The sequence below is a fragment of the Mobula hypostoma genome, chromosome 10 (genome assembly GCF_963921235.1).
Source record: "Mobula hypostoma chromosome 10, sMobHyp1.1, whole genome shotgun sequence".
Lineage (NCBI taxonomy): Eukaryota > Metazoa > Chordata > Chondrichthyes > Myliobatiformes > Myliobatidae > Mobula > Mobula hypostoma.
The window spans coordinates 91,018,673-91,031,400 of record NC_086106.1 but is presented as its reverse complement, the minus strand read 5'-3'; the positions used below and the strand labels follow the sequence as shown (position 1 = coordinate 91,031,400).

Below are 12,728 nucleotides of genomic sequence, written 5' to 3'. Positions count from 1 at the left end.
GGAAAAAAATCTGTTTGATGACATGCTCTATATTGGGCTTATTCACAGCATGGATATTCGTTGGATGAATGAAGCTTGATTTAGATTTGGCTAAAAAATAGATGCTGGGAATTCATTTGCACTGATCGAAGGTATACAGTTAGCATACCCTAGATTCAGTATTGCATTTATTATTCTCATTAATATATCAATGGAATGGATTACTTACAATAATTTTGTAAATTTCAAATTATATAATACTTATGTAAAAAGTGGGAGAAATAGAAGTAGTCTTGAAAATGACTTAAATCAGCTAGCACTGTACAGTGGAAGGGTACATGGTAGATGAAAATAAATGCTAAAAAGTATGTAGCTACTGCCCAGTGGCACTGATGCCAAGCATCATGAAATGCTTTGAATGGCTGATAATGGCACAGATCAAAAACTCCATTCCTGCCACATTGGACACTCACCAATATGCTTTCCAACAGAATCGTTCAACGACAGATGCTATAGCATCTGTCATACACCTGGCCTGACACACTCAGAAAACAAGGACACTTACAGTTCATCATGATGCTTTTTTTGGATGTCAGTTCAGCGTACAACACTATTGTTCCTCAGTCCTTGGTGAACAAACTCCTCCTCATTCTAAATACTCCACTGTGCAACTTGGCGATGGGCTTCCAAACAAACAGATCTCAGATAGTCAGGATGCACAACCGCTCCTCCCTCCCCATCATCCTCAATGTGGCTGCCTTTCCAGCTGAGCCCATTGCTGTACACTCTGACCCTGATTTATCTTGCAGGAAGATTGTATGTGATCTGATTGCAATGACATCTCGGCATTCCTACTTAATGTTTGGCGGCCACCCATAAGTACTTATAAAAATGTACTTCTGTCATAAAAATATGAGACCTCTGCTTCTTCTGTCCTATGAGGAAGTGATTTCCAAAGCTGCAACATTCTAATAGAAAAATAAAGTCCTCATCTGTTTAAATTAGCAAACCCCATTTTTGAACAGTGACATCCTCATTCTATGTTCCGCCACAAGAGGAGGTATTCTTTCTTCATCTAGCTAAAACTAATAAAAGCCAATAACAGGTTGATTTGTTGTCAATAGGGACTTCTCAAGCTGCTGATTAAATTAGTGGAATAATGTTATAGTGAGTTCTGTTCCCTCCAAAATATTGTGGCATGCTTTGACACAATTTACAAAGTGCTCTTTTTACTTTGGCAAGTCTGTGTTGTCACAGTTCACATAAACAGTATTTACCCTTGTGACAGTTTGCATGACATTTGTTATGCTCCATTTATAAAGAAAGATTTGCATTAACATTCATGAACTGGCAACATCCTGAAATGCTTTATAGCTAATGAAGTACATTTTGAAGACAATTTTTTCATTGAAGAACTCCCAGAGCTGAATACTATAAGCAACAAATATATTCTACTGAATTAAAATAGAAAATGTTCAAAATGATTAGCAGGTCAGGCACTACGGATAGAGAAACAATCTTAACATTACAGGTCAACGATCCATCATCGGAACTGGGACAGCAATCCACCGTCTGCAGTTCTTTACCATTCAATTAATATTTTATTGATACTATTTTAGGAAAAGTATCTCTGCACTTTTTTGAAAATGCCGTAGGATTTTTTACGTCCAGCAAAGTTTGGGCCTTGGTTTAATATCTCATCCTAAAGGTTCCATCTCATATAATGTATCATATTAAGAGTCATTTTATGTCTTCCTTGTAGGACCGTGAAATCGAAATCAGAATTAGAATCAGGTTTATTAACATTAATATGTGGCATAAAATACCTCTATGACCCACTCTGACCTTTTACCTCTTCTCGCTTGCCTGTCACTTCTTGCTGGGCACTGTCCTCTTTCCCTTTCTCCTCTGGTCCACTCTACTGTCCTCTCTTCTCAGATTCCTTCTTCTCTGGCCCTTAATCTTTCCCACCCACCTGGCTTTACCTATCACATTATCGCAAGCCTCCTTCCCCTCCCCCCACCTTTTTCTTCTGGTGTCTTCCCCCTTCCTTCTCTTCCCTGAAGATGGGTCACAGCCCAAAATGTCAACTGTTTATTCATTTCCATAGATGTGGCCTTACCTGCTGAGTTCCTCCAGCATTTTGCGTGTTGTTGCTTTGGATTTCCACCATTTGCAGACTTTCTTGACCCATGAGATATATTGTTTTGCAACAGCAGTAAGGTGCAATACATAAAATATGCAATAAATTATAATAGGACATATACCTATATAAAAAATAAGATTAATAAGTAGTGCAAAAGGAGAGCAAACATAGTGAGGTAGAGTTAGTAGGTTCATTGACCATTCAGAAATCTGACGGCAGATGTGTTCATAAACTGTTGAGTGTGTGTCTTCAGGTTCCTGTACCTCCTCCCTGATGGTTGTGATGAGAAGGGGGTACTTCCTGCATGGTGGGAGTCCTTAATGATGGACGCCGCCTTCTTGAAGTATCATCTTTTGACGATGTCCTGGATGGTGGGGAGGTTAGTGCACATGATGGAGCAGGCTGAGTTTCCAACCCTCTGTAGCTTTTTCTGATCCTGTGCTGTAGCCCCTCCAGAGTGATGCGACTAGTTCAAATGCTGTCCACAGTACATGGATGTGCTCAGTGTGTCAATACTGTGTTTAAAATCAGTATCTTCACACATATCTTTAGGGCAGTGCATAGACCAAAGATTTTTAACATGCACAAGAGGGAGGCATTGTTGTCATTTCCCTGACTAGTATTAAATACATTTCTCATGGATTGTATTGGGAAGAAAGAGCATTCAACCTAATGCTTTGCATGGCTGTGGTCTTCATCTCTAATGGTGAGCATGGAGCTAAAATCAGTAATGAAGCATAGTTTGTTGAATACAAAAAACAGAGCTTTTCTTTGAGCACAAATCTGGTGTTCTGACTCTTCTGAATTGTTGCTCTGTCATTCCAGGATGAAAGAAGCACATTTTCTTGTTGGATGAAGAGTATTAACACTGCTTGCGTTTACATGGGTTGTGAGCAAAGAAGGCCCTGCTTGAGGGAATTACGTCGATAATTGCTGTAGCTTACACTTGCTGAATGCTTTTTGGTACTTTGATTGTCTCTTGCATGAGGAAACATGATGGTCTAAGGGAATCATTCATCTAGTCCTTGTCAATGATCCATAAACCCCTGCAGGAAAATACACTGTCAACTTCATCCTTTTCTGTGTGTAAGTTGAACAGAGTTGTCTGTGGTATTAATAGATCTTTGCCATGACATTGTCTGAACTTGCTCAGGAAGTATATGAAGTCCTGCTAAGAAAGCAATGTATGTGACAGCTTTCATTTCCTCCATACGTGAGGTTTGGACAATAATGAGCTATTCCTGTTCTGCAAATAGCAGAGGAGCTCATGTTTCAAAGCAGGTATAGTGAAGATAATATTCCCACTATGATTGCACAAGTTGAATTCTTTTCTTGTGGTAAGTCATTTTTGTGGCTGTTTGTGCTTAATTTGTATTCTTTTGCCGCAAAGAGGCCTTGCTTGGTCTGAATCTCCAGATGATGAAGCAGTTCATGGTTCCTTGCGTAGCAGTTCTTAACATTTGAACAGTCAACCAACCTTCTGTTTCTCATCTTTGTTTATTTACTCAACTTCTGCGCCACTTACTTATCGAACTGCATCCTCCACTTTATAGTTCTCTGTAGAATAGTGGAATAGGTATTTGTTTCATAGAGTCCGCTGAACTCTCAGCTGCTGGTGACCACGTGAAAGAACTACATTCCATTCCTCAGTTATGTAAGAAAAATAGCAGACTTGTGTATTTAATATTTCAGTAATATTTGAGTAACATTGTAAGTATATTGCTCGACTAAGCATTCTTTGTTGTTTACAAAATTATTTATGAGTTATCTGTTAAAGTAAGTAAATGGAATCCGTCACCACATGATATGTAGCGCCTTGCTTCAAGTAAAATAAAGGTAAACTAAGACAAGTTCTCCTGGTCTTCCATCTTCTTGCTTTCAATTAGTTTAATGCTTTGGAGTAACGAAATCTAACAGCGGTAAAGAGGTATTTTTAAAACAAACCTGAGATGACCACCTACCTGTTGAAATGCAGCGAAAGATGAATTGAATTGACTTTATTACTTATAGCCTTCATATACAAGAGGAGTAAAAATCTTTATACTACATCTCTGTCTAAATGTACAATTATAATAATTTATAATAAATATTATGTACAACAGGATAGCCAATATAACATAGAAATACAGTTGTGTCAGCATGAATTAAACAGTCTGGTGGAAGAAGCTGTCCTGGAGCCTGGTCCTGGCTTTTATACTGCAGTACCACTTCCAGGTGGTAGCAGCTAGAAAATTTGTGTTTGGGGTGACTCAGGTCCCCAGTGATCCTTTAGGCCATTTTTACACACCTGTCTTTGTAAATGTCCTGAATATTGGGAAGTTCACATCTCCAGACTCTCTGCAGAGTCCTGCAATTGATGGAAGTATTGCTCCCATACCAGGCAGTGATGCAGCCAGTCAGGATGCTCTCAATTGTGCCCCTGATGGTGGCAGCTAGAAAGTTTGTTGGGGTGAAGCAGCTGGGGTGACTTAGGTCCCCAATGATCCTTTAGGCCATTTTTACACGCCTGTCTTTGAAAATGTCCTGAATAGTGGGAAGTTCACATCTACAGATGTGATGGGCTGTCCACACCACTCTCTGCAGAGTCCTGCGATTAAGGGAGGTACAGTTCCCATACCAGGCAGTGATGCAGCCAGTCAGGATGCTCTCAATTGTGCCCCTGTAGAAAGTTCTTTGAATAAAGGGGGCCCATACCAGCCTTCTTCAATCGTCTGAAGTGAAAGAGGCGCTGTTGTGCCCTTTTCACCACACAGCCAGTATGTACAGACCATGTGAGGTCCTCGGTGATGTGTATTCTGAGGACGTTAAACCTGTTCACCCTTTCAACCCCAGATCCATTGATGTCAATAGGGGTTAGCCTGTCTCCATTCCTCCCGTAATCCACAGCCAGCTCCTTTGTTTTTGTGACATTCAGGGAGAGGTTGTTACTGTTGATACTGTTGAGTTAAAAAAAAGCGCAACAGTTTTTTTGGAGCAGTATGCTTTCTTTGCAAGAGACAAACAGTTGAGTAAATAAAGCAGTGCAGAACTTTTCTTTCTTCTTTGCACGGGGAGGAAATTGGTCAAGTTTTAAAAAGGCAGAAACCAGCAGAATTCTCAAGTTCATAAACAGTGAGTACCGGGTGATAATAATCATTAAAAAAACCAGCAGAAATGGCTGTCTGCATCAGAAAGATTGATGCACTTTATTACACAACAGATAACTGGATATTATATACTGAGTGGATGAAGCAGTGTTTTAAAGCAAATGGAATAGCCAATGAGAAGTAAGTGCCAATTTTGCTGAGTGCATTGGATTTAAAAGCATACAGTTTGCTTAGGAGTTTGACTGCTCCAGCCAAACCAGTTGAAATGAGCTTTGCTAATATTTTGAAAGTAATTCAGAAACATTTAGAACCAACACCATTGTTGATTGCAGAATGCTTTAGGTTTCATAAGCAGAATCAAAAGGAGGGGGAGTATATTTCAGTTTACATGGCTGAATTGAAGAGATTGTCTGAGCATTGTCAGTTCAGTGATGGGTTTAATGATGCATTGAGAGATTGTTTACTTCATGAAATCTTACAAGAAAGCATTCAAAAATGGCTCCAAACTGAAGCACTACTCACATTTAGAAGAGCAGTTGAAATCTCTATATCACGGGAAGCAGCAGACAGAGATGCAATTCAGCTATAGTCAGAAATAAAATTGGACATCAACAGAATGTTATTGTTCTATGGCTTAAAAAAAGGTTGGGAACCCCTGGCCTAAATGGAAACCAGCTTAACCAAACACATTGTGTTACCTTTGTGGCCAGGGCTCACATAAACCAGATAAATGCAGACTTAGGATAGGACACATGCAAAGACCATGTTGGGCAAACAAAAATAAATGGATGGTCCAGGGAAGAGAAAAAGATAAAAAGTCAAATTGCAGTTTCAAAACGCGTGCTGATCTGCATGCTGTTGATGAAATATCTTATAATGATGAGAATGACATAGGACTGCATAGCCTTTAGATTTACAGCGTGAAAACCAATAATAGACAAGCAATATGACTTAAACCAGAAGTGAACAGCAAGTTAATTTAAATGGAATTGGACACTAGCTCAGCTGTTTTAGTCATTCCACAAAATGTGTTTGAATGGCATTTCAAAGATACTGAACTGAAGCCTGCAGATATCCAACTAGGAGAAAAGAGAACCCCTGTGAGACTGACATTCATAACAGTGAAATACAACAACCACAAGCCACAGTGGGCTTCTATGTGATAAAAACAGGAGGGCCACTATTTTTGGGATGTGATTGGCCGAGACGACTACAACTTGTTAGGAGATTTATCCACAATTTGCATGCCACACCCCCTACAATTGCGTCGACTGAAAGTGAATGAAGAAGGACACTGGATGATGCCATAACTGTCTCCATGCTGAACACCATGAACCATTGCCAGACAGAGAACAAACAAGTGTTGGTACCAACTTCTGGTCCTATGTTTAGAAAGCATATTGGACCAGTAATGAACATGCTACTTAGAGGAAGTGTGAAAGTGATGAAGGCAATGGCCTGTTGTGTTCAATATTGAGGAATTGTGCAGAGTGCACACCAGAAGGCCAGCATGCTAGATATTCAACGGACCTTTATTTATAACGTTGCTTGTATAACATGTAAACTCCCATGTGGGAGCGGCTAACTGAGTGGCATAGGAATAATACTATTAACTACCAGAACATCCAGCAAAGTGAGAGGATTAGTCTGCCTCTTTAGTCACTTACCCTAAGCTATTAGGCTATGGAGTATATCTCTGTAGCGGGACAGATAAACAACACTGGTATAGGTTCCTGGAAGTGTTGTAGTGGATGGAGATTCTTGAACAGGTACATGCAACTCAGGTAAGTGGTCCTTGTCATAAAGATCAGCCACTCTATTTCTTTCTCTACCTTTTATGGAGGCAGACGAGTACACACCTGTTCCACCTGATTTTACCTTCTGATCACAAACGATCATGGTACGTGCTGCCAGACTATTGTTCCTTTGGTAAATTGGTCTGAAATCTAAACAGCTTCACCACTCCTGAGCGGCAACACTAGATTTCGCTCTGTGCCTGAGATCATGCATGCTCTTCATTTTCACACGCTGTATTGTCTCAGAATTTCTCACTTTGCCTAAGTCCGGTCAGTGAGGTTGGAGAAGGGAAGGAAGAATGGGTAGGCTTGTTCTCAGTCTCTGGCCCATTAACAGCTCTGATGGACATTCACAAGAGGTGTGCAACGATAAGCTAGCCATGCTTTGTAGGAGTCTTTTGCCTTTAGAAGGAGACCCTTGACAGTTTGCTCTGCTCTATCCACTTCTCCATTTGTCTCTGGGTACCGTAGACTGCTTGTCTGCTGTTTGATCTCATAGTCCCTAGCAAAGGCTTTGAATTTTGAGCAGCTTCATTGTGGACCATTGTCTGACACAAGTATCTATGGTATTCCGTGGTGACCAAATACATCTTTCAGGTGCTGTGTAACTGTTGCTGAGGATGTAGCGGACAGCTTGGACTCCTCAACATCCCATGAGTAGTAATCCACAGTGAAAAGGTATTTGTCTTTTTTCAGCTCAAAATGTCTATGCTGGTAATTTGCCATGGAAAGTCTGGGAATTCTGTGGGACAGCGGGGTTCAGCGTGGTTTTGGTGCAGTTTTCTGCATGCTTCACTTTTCTTTAGTTAATCTCCCAGCTGTGTGCTCAGACCAGGCCACCATATGGATTATCTTGCTCTTAGGTGACATTTTTTGATGCCTTTACTTTACTTTATTGTCGCCAAACAATTGATACTAGTGCGTACAATCATCACAGCAACATTTGATTCTGCACTTCACACTCCCTGGAGTACAAATCGATAGTAAATAGTAAAAATTTAAAATATAAATCATAAATAGAAAATAGAAAAGGGAAAGTAAGGTAGTGCAAAAAAACCGAGAGGCGGGTCCGGATATTTGGAGGGTATGGCCCAGATCTGGGTCAGAATCTGTTCAGCAGTCTTATCACAGCTGGAAAGAAGCTGTTCCCAAATCTGGCCATACGAGTCTTCAAGCTCCTGAGCCTTCTCCCAGAGGGAAGAGGGACGAAAAGTGTGTTGGGGAGGTGGGTCGTGTCCTTGATTATCCTGGCAGCACTACTCCGACAGTGTGCGGTGTAAAGTGAGTCCAAGGATGGAAGATTGGTTTGTGTGATGTGCTGGGCTGTGTTCACGATCTTCTGCAACTTCTTCCGCTCTTGGACAGGACAACTTCCATACCAGGTTGTGATGCACCCTAGAAGAATGCTTTCTACAGTGCATCTATAAAAATTAGTGAGGGTTTTAGGGGACAGGCCAAATTTCTTTAGCTTTGCCAAAGTTATACCAACATGTCTCCTGCCCCACTAGAGGCCCAAATATACTTGACCACTGCTACACAGCAGTCAAGGATGCCTACCGTTCCGTCCCACGACCTCACTTTGGAAAATCAGACCATCAGGCCGTACTCCTCCTCCCGGCTTACAAACAGAACCTGAAGCAGGAGGTCACGATGTCAAAAGTGGCGTCGCGTTGGACGGAGGAAATGGATGAGGTGCTCCGTGACTACTTTGAATATTACCTTGCTTTTTCTTCAGGCCTTGATGTCCTTGGTAGACTTGACAGATGATTTTGATGTGCATAGAAGCAGGAATCAGGAGTATGGAACCCTTCAGCAGCAAACCTTTAAGAATGGTGAATGTGTTTCTTTCAAGCCAGTAGGGTCTGAGTTCATGAGTTCCTTTTGGAGCAGCTGGCCATCAATGCTCACAGTATTGCACCATCTTGCTGCAGATTTGGTGCTTTTTCAACACTACACGAATATCATCCAGTTTACTCTGTGATGCAGGAAGGCTTTCACATAACTGAGGTAAGTAAATGTTGGTATCTTCCATGAGGGTGGAGTCAGCTTGGCATCCTCTATAGAGTATCTGGTGTTGTGGAAGATATGCCAGTGACACATTACATGTCATAATAGTATTGCATAGATATCATGATGAATCTTTGCAGATGTGGAGGTAAATCATCCAAGTGTTTCGAGCTGAGGAGGCTGACAAGTGGCTTGTGGTCTGTTTCAAGTAGGAATTAAGTGCCTATCAATTAGCAGCTGAAGCATTAACAAACCCATATAAGAGTAGGTGTCTCCTTTCCGATTTGGGTGTAAGCTGATCAGTAGGAGTCAGTGCTCCTGATACATATGCCACTGGTATCCATACACCACTGCAGTGTTGCATGAGCACTCCCTCTAGGCCAAATGGGCTTTCTGAGACCTGGTTGCTTTGTTCAGATTAAATAGCCTCAATATTTGTGGAGCGATAAACCCTACTTTAAGTAATGAGAATGACTTTTCCTGTGGTGTGTCCCAGGTCCAAGTGTTTCTCAGAGAGGAGATCACAAAGTGGCTTTGTTTCCTCTAGCAAATCTTGAACTGACTTTCCCAGTTGATTTACCATGCCAAGGAAACTGCAGATCTCAAGATACTTCATAGGTTGTTCCATGTTCCGAACTCTGGTCAGTTATTCTAAATCAGGTTGTACTCCCTCTGAGGACAGTTTGTGGCCTAAAAACTTCACCTCCAACTTTGCAAATTCACATTTCTTTTTGTTTAAGGTGATTCTAACTTGCTTTGGTTTCTCCAAGGCAGCTTCCACTCTTTTGTCATGTCCCTCACTTGAGCCTCTGAAAATGAGTGTGTTGTCCATTTGGCAGACTACTCCTTCCTGTCCCTACAAGATTAGGTTCATCCTCATCTGAAAGAGTTCAGGGGCTGATGAGATGCCAAAAGGAAGTCTCTTGAAGGCATAGCATCCATATGGTGTGCTTAAGGTTATGAGCTTCTGTGACTCAGGATCTAAGTGAATCTGCCAGAACCCTGAGTTTGGTAAAGAACTTTGCTCCACCAGGCCTACCCAATGCGTGTTCAACAGATTGGGTATAATAATCTTCTCCCTCCTCACTGCACTATTCCATTTTGTTAGATCAGTGCAGATCCTCACTGTTCTATCTGGCTTGGGAACAGGAACAACGCCTGCACGTCAGTCATGAGGTCCATTCACCCTAGTTATGATGTTAAGCACCTACTTTATTCCAAGTTCAGCTTTGACTTTGTTCCTCAACAGGACTGGAATATGCCATGCTGTGGTCAGCAAGTAGGCTATCACTCCTGGCCTCAGCTGGATGAGATACTCTTCTTTCAATACCACCAGGCCTGTGAATAACTCCAGTATTTCTCCTGCCACTGAACATTGTTTAGCGAATCCAACCTTGCAATGTGGTTCAGCTTCTCGATGGCATGTCATCCCAGTAGCAGTAAGAAGATACTGAACACCATAGACAGTCTCTTTTAACTGTTTCTTATTTTTACAGATGGAATTAGTAAACATTCCTTTCACTCTGAGCTCAGAACCCTGGCCCCATGAACACATTCTTTGCTGGGTTTAGCGTAAGGCCTGTCTCCTTCACCATTTTTAACACATTTTCATGGATGGCTGTGACATCTGGCCCAGTGTCCATTATGAACATCACTGCCTCATTTTGCATCTGAACCATAGTACACCAGCCTTATCTATTTGAATCTAGAGCCCCAAGGAAAGCTTTATCTTTGTCTGAATCAAGATCTTCTTTGGTCTCCTGAAGAACTGTTTTTGAGTGAAAATGGTTTTTACAATGGCCAACTCTATTGCATTGGTGGGGTTTCACTTCTTTTGCTGGACAGAGCCCTTTGATGTGGAACAGAGACCTGCTACATCTCCTGCAGTTGGACATTTTACCTGCTCTTTGTTTTCGTTTGTCTGTTTTATTTGAGCCGAGCTCCACTGTCATCTCTTCCTGTGGTCTTTCTGACTGCACCTTGTTTGTACCTTTTTGTACAGTTTCTAGCTTTACCTCAGCATTGTTTTCGTGCCTGAGCTCTGCCTGGTGCAGAAGGACACTGTCACTCTGCCTGACCATAGTAATACCTTTCTTTAGTGTGAGATTTGCCTGCAACTGATATCCCTGTGACTATTTGGTGTCTAGTACCTCAACAACAACCCTGCCTCTAATGAGCTCATCTCTCAGATTTCCATATGCACAGTTATCTAACAGGGCATATAATGCTGTGATGAAGTCATTGGCACTTTCGCCTGGCTCCTGTTTTCTGGAGTTGAACTTTGCCCTCCCATATATCACAATTCACTTTCTTGTGCAATATTCTTTGAATTTGTCCTGCACTCGTTGGTACTCCTTTTTTGAGTATCTGTCAGTCCAAAGATGTCATCTACTTTGTCACCCTTGCAGTATATCAGTACGCATCCTTGATGCTCTTCTGAAGCCTGAGTGAGATCTCTTGCTCCTAAATCTCTCAAAATGTCTGAGCCATCTCTCAGTCCTCTGGTTTAGAGACATCAAATGTCTCGGGGGCTTTTTTAGGTGAGTGGATGTGGGTATTGTAGGTATTAGTTCCATTTTCCTGTTTGTTTGGTTTATTATTTTATTTATTTGGACTCCAATTGACTTCTTTTCTCTCCCTGAGAGTTTGACTGACTTCTCTGATTTCTCAGCTGTGTCTTTATCTCCGTGCACTTCCCTAGTGGGATTATTGTAATGTATCCACTTTAGGTTATAGCTTGAAGGTGTTGCCTTGCAACCCTGGCCAGTTCTCAACTCCTGTCTCATGGTTAGCAAACTAGGATAGGCAATTTAGGTTGATTAGTCTCTGGATGTCACTTGGTCTGCAGTACCAAGTCATCGACAATCAACCACTTCTGATGTGTTTGATATTGAGGGATAGTGCAGAGCACATACCAGGAGGCCAACATGCCAGATATTCAAATGAACGTTATCGATAATGCTGTTTGCACAATATGTGACCTCTTCCCTTGTGGGAATGGCTAACTGAGTGGCAAAGGAATAATGTTTAACTACCACAACACTGAACACAGCAGCTTTTGTAAACAAAATATCTGAGAAAGCTCCTGATGTGTTAACCAGACAGGTACTTGCAAACTGTGACTTGGTTTTAAGCTGGAAGTGAGTTCAAGGATCTTCAGGTAAGTTGCAAACATTCAGTTTTTGAGTATGGAGATCCAGAATCTACTCTGCGTGCATTAAAGTTATTGCATGAACTTCAAGTGGGAGACAAAAAGCAGCTTGTAGAAGTAAATGCAAAGACCAAAACCACGGATGAACAGAAGTCCAAAAAGAAAGGAGTCGATGGGGATACAAAAACAGAAGATTTGTCAGATGATGTGGATGAGGAAACCAAGAAGAGAGATCAGATCATAAAGGGAGCAATAGAAGGATTAAATAGAGAATACTCCAGTGATCTAAGCGGATCCTCCCAAAATCAAGATGCACATCCTCAAAAGAAGAAAAAGGAGAAGAAAAGTGTCCAGAGCTGTCAGAACCACTTTCAGTAGCTTCAGGGTCAACTCCTGCAGCGATCACAGAGAGGCCCCAGAACCTGAGGTTGTTTTCACAGCCACATGTCTCACCTGCCAAGCAGTGACCTCCTTTGTCAGGAAAGATGTTATTCCACCAGTGTAAGAAATCCTCCACAGTGATTAAATCTTTAGGGCTGAATAGTAGGAGTGTTGTGTATTTA

The 12,728-nt window shown here is 41.5% G+C and overlaps 1 protein-coding gene across 4 annotated transcripts in view; it reads left to right on the top strand.

Annotated features, from left to right (window-relative positions):
• nlgn3a (neuroligin 3a) overlaps positions 1 to 12,728 on the top strand; it is a 297,964-nt gene that overhangs the window by 87,774 nt on the left and 197,462 nt on the right. The gene's annotated exons all lie outside the window — the stretch shown is intronic.